This window comes from Penaeus chinensis, chromosome 2, assembly GCF_019202785.1.
Source record: "Penaeus chinensis breed Huanghai No. 1 chromosome 2, ASM1920278v2, whole genome shotgun sequence".
Taxonomy (NCBI): Eukaryota; Metazoa; Arthropoda; class Malacostraca; order Decapoda; family Penaeidae; genus Penaeus; species Penaeus chinensis.
In genome coordinates, this window is record NC_061820.1 from 15,587,527 (window position 1) to 15,592,526 (window position 5,000).

Below are 5,000 nucleotides of genomic sequence, written 5' to 3' on the forward strand. Positions count from 1 at the left end.
AATCTCTGTCTCTCCTTTAAACGGTTTCTCATTCGTTCAGCAACACCCTCGGCTTAGAGAGAGAGAGAGAGAGAGAGAGAGAGAGAGAGAGAGAGAGAGAGAGAGAGAGAGAGAGAGAGAGAGAGAGAGAGAGAGAGAGAGAGAGAGAGAGAGGGGGGGGGGGGATAGCAAACCTAAGTAATTGTTACGAAAATACATTATGATTGTATTAAAACATGAGAACATGTATAAACCTACAACAGTATCAACAATATCAATGCTAATGATAGTAATAATGAAAACAATAATGATAAAAATAAATTAACAATAATAATGATAATAATGATAATCAATAGAGATAGAAAGATAGATAGATACATAAACAGATAGATGGATAGGCAGGTAGAGAGGGGGAGGGGGAGGCAAAAAGTAAAATCACATAATCGTTGTGGAAATAATAATAATTCTAAAACACTTGTCTCTCTCTCTCTCTCTCTCTCTCTCTCACACACACACACACACACACACACACACACACACACACACACACACACACTCACACACACACACACACTACATCGCGATAGAAAGTAAAAAAGGACCTTTGCTGACTCCAACTCTTAACAACACAGCGTTGTTGTTGTTTTTTTCATTTTTTTTTTTTTTCTCTCGTATTCGAACGCAGGCTCCGTCAACTCGATCAGCTGACAGAGCACTGGGCGTCTCATTTTCGCTGCTACGTATTAATCTTGTTCGAATATAATGGTGTTCGGGTAGCACCGGCGGAGTGCAGATTGGCTTGACTTTTAGCTAGTCAATAAAATCGTGTTCAAAGGACTCCTTTCATATCATGATTGGTGTGATTGTGTGTATTTTTGTGTGTGTGCGCGCGTTGTGTGTTGGTACTAGGTTCACGGACGTAAAATACTCGGTTTTTCTTACATTTATGTCTGTGTGTGCTTTAGTATACTGTATAGGTATATGACATATTATTATTGTGCTCATTAGTAATGATAATGATAATAATGATAAAAATAATAATTATAATACTATTATATTGTTCGCATTATCATTAATACTGCCATTTGATTATCGTTTTCATAATGCTTATCTCTTGCAGTACCATCATTATTATTACAATTACTATAATTTTTATTACTAATTCAGTAACAATAACAATAAGGTTAAATTTATGAATTATAATAAAAATAACAGAAACAGCAGCAATATAAGTCAACAACAAAACAGAATATTATAATAATCATTACTGCTTTTGATTATCATTGATAGCATTATCACCATCATTGTCATCCCCATCATGAATACTGCATGATTACTGCTGTCAGTACCAACAATAATTTAATTACCATCATTATCAAGATAAGCAGCATAAATGATAGCACGATCGTGACGTTGGCTATAATACTGTGTTATGTCTGTTATTTTATTTGTTTATAGTTTGTTACTAATAGTTCATTGGAGATAAATATTGGTCATTATGTATTTACCAATTTTACTTTTCAACGTTTTTTCCGGCAGTCCCTTTGTTTATTTTCGATTCATTATATTTATTACCCATTCATTAAAACATTACTTATGCTATTTACTTATTCATTCATCAATCCTGTTAATTGCTCACTAAATTAGGAGTCGTTTTATATGCCAAATGAAAAACTGATTTAATTATCTACTTGATCTACCATTCCTGCATAAATAATAATAATGATAATAATAATAATAATAATAATAAAATACTAGACTCATTACCTCTCTAAGGAAGGATCTAGTCCTATTGCTTACTTATTGAACAGGCTAGTCCTAATAAATCAAATCAAAAGTAATCATATTTAATTATCGTTTTACTAGACTAGAATACACATAGTCATAGAATAATCATAGGTGTAATCTCTGTACCTGAATAAAGTCTAATGCAAGCGGAAACGCTGCTGCAATTCCATGGTCATGTAAGATTAAGTGTTTCCTACTGCAGCCCCCTCTCTTCGTTCCCCCTCCCCCCCACTCCCCCCTAGCCTCAATAACACCTCCCCCCCCCCTTCCCTCTCTAGCTCATTAATACCTTTACCTTCGCAACTTCACTCACCCAAGCGCATCTCCTGTTTACTCAGCTTCACTATATTCTCTTATCCAATTTCAGTCTTTACCTCACTCACGTAAGCTTATCTTATCTTATCGTCACCTGTATTCGTCTGTTCTTACGCTTCAGATATCATCTTCATACTGACTCTTCCATATTTCTCTTCAAACTTACTCATCCAATCTCATTCTTATACTGACTCGTCCTATTTCTCAACCAAAATCACGTAATCTCGTCCTTATACTAACTCACGCATCCTTATTATCGATATTACTTACAGTTTCATCCTTATACTGTCTCATTTTTATCCTAAACCACACTCACCCAATCTCATCATTAACGAGACTCATACCATATATCGACTCAACCATCCTTATCCTCAATACCACTCACCCAGTCTTATCCACATACCGACCCATCTAACCTCACAAATACCATTTTTCTTCATAAGTTGTTCAACTAATACCATATTCACTGCATTTCATTTATTCTCAAACGGTTATAATATTGTGTCGTTTACGCTTTTCCGTTTTCTTCCTCCCATGCTTTTGCGAAAATCCTTCTTCCCGTTTTCTATGCTCTAACATCGCCTCTGCTTGTATTGTTTGCATCTCCTTCGTCTCCTTTTCATTTTCGTTTCGTTTTGTTTCTCTAGGTGCCTGTTATTGCTATTAATGTTATTGTTATTGTTATAATCATTATCATTATCATAGTTATTATCATTATTTTCATCATCAGCAGCAGCAGCATTATTATCACCATCATTACCATTTCTCTTATTTTGTTCGCTCTGTCCAACCAGTCATGCCTCTGTCGGATATTTATTGGTTAATCTGTATGATTATGCGAAAAGTTATGCAAAGTTTATGGGTGGGCTGTCTGTGCCACCAAATCATTAGATTTTAGTGATCTATACACACACTCACACACACACATATGCGTGTGTATGTGTTTATGTGATTGTGTGTGTTTTTGTGTGCATGCGAGCATTAGTGTGTGTGTGTATGTGTGTTTGCGCGTGTGTGTGTGTATGTGTGTATGTGTGTGTGTGTGTGTGTGTGTGTGTGTGTGTGTGTGTGTGTGTGTGTGTGTGTGTACATTTATATATATCCGTATAGATCTGTATCCACAGTGGTTGTTGGGTGTTGGTGAGGCTGTACTCCAGTTGTTTTTTTGTTACTTTGTTTGTTATTTTTATTCTTTTCGGCTCTACTTTTGTATTTGTTGTTTCTGGATTTAGGGTTTACTTTCTGTTAGTTTTGTTTCCATTTTGTTTTTTCATTTGATTTTTGCTTTACTTTTGTCTATGCTCTTGCTTTTTTTGCTTTTAAAAACTGGAAAGCGCGAGCTTCGTGTTCACGTGTGGCTGCTCGCTGCGCCACACTTAGCGGCCCCTTTTCCCTTCCACACCTGTGCTTGCAAACACCCTTGCCAGTCCTGTCTTTCCTGCAACTTTTGATCCTTTATCTTTCTTTTATCCTTCCCGGCGCAGCGCTCCAGTGGGTCTAGTTTGGGCGTTGTTCCCAGGATAAAAATGGACGTGAACAGAGAAAGAGGATATAGACACATATACTGTAAATAAAATGGATATTGTAATAAGAAAACAATTACAGCTCCACTAATATCGTCGTGCCTGACCGATAGAACCATCTAGTGGTTGACATAAATACCGGTTCACGATTATTAACTAGTCATGGGAAAGCTCAAATGATACTTGGCCAATTGCAGTCTTTGTTTGTGTGACAGGTTTTTCCTTATCCACCATATCAAAGCAGTTACATAAGATTGAATACAAAATATAATGATTCGTGCTTTAGTCTCTAGTCCCTGGTGAGTTCTTCTTTCCTGAAAGGTAAGCTCCAACTTTACAATATTTAGTATGGCTCGATGTTTTGAATAAGTTAGGATAGGTGATCACGTCAGCACCTTTTACTCATTTAGTCAACAGACGATAATTGGCTAGTTATTCTTAAACTTCCCTGAATGTCAGACTGTGCTTAGTATCATTTTAACACATTTTTAAATAGAAATTTTGCAACGGCACCAAAATACCGAATGAAGCAACTGGTTGAGAAACGTCGATCATAGACAGAAAATATATAATGATTGTTCATGTCTGATTGTGCTGCTGTCAGACCCATCGAAAATCATTAAGCTCAATAACTATTTTTTCTTTAGATAACTGACTGCAAATAGATCAACACGAACATTGTACAATAATCTTTAAAAAAATATGATGAATACCAAGACAAGTCATAAAAATAATGATGAAAAGGAAGACCACAGAAAAAGTGTTAAACAAAATATCAAGATTGATATTGTTATCGTCTGAACATTATATCAAAATGATAAATAGTATTGTCGCTTGAAAGTATTCCTGGCTAATGTAAAAAACTGAATATAAAACACTTCAAATTCTGTTCTCTCACATTGATTTAATTAATGAACATGCTAAGAAGGTGATAACAATAATGATAATAATAAGTATGTTGGGATAAAAATCAACTTGAATGTAGGAGAAATATTTTGTAACATTCTCCCTCGCCGACACCCCACCAAAAGAGAGAGAGAGATAGAGAGAGAGAAAGAAAGAAACCCTCAGAGTGCGAGAAAAAGAGAATAACTTGGGGAACAAAAGTGTGACACATAGAAAAAACCCGAGACACATGGGCGTGCCATATATTCAGTACAGGTGCTACATCTTCCTACATCTCTCACTTCCCTTCTTGTCCTTGGAAAATCCGGCCGAGCGGGTGTGGGGGCCAGCGTTTAGCTCTGCCTCGCGGGTTCCCTGGGGCCGCCCGGACGCCGAGCAGGGGCCGGGCGGGGGCTGGCTTGTCTCGTGTGCGGTTCTAGGGCTGTTGAGGCGTTCGTTGTAGCCTTGTCTGGTTTGTATTTTTATTTGGAAAGCTGATTTAGAGAATGG

At 36.8% G+C, this 5,000-nt stretch overlaps 1 protein-coding gene across 1 annotated transcript in view; it reads left to right on the forward strand.

Moving 5' to 3' along the window:
* The window catches only part of LOC125036425 (myopalladin-like), a 72,189-nt gene that overhangs the window by 21,524 nt on the left and 45,665 nt on the right, over positions 1-5,000 (forward strand). The gene's annotated exons all lie outside the window — the stretch shown is intronic.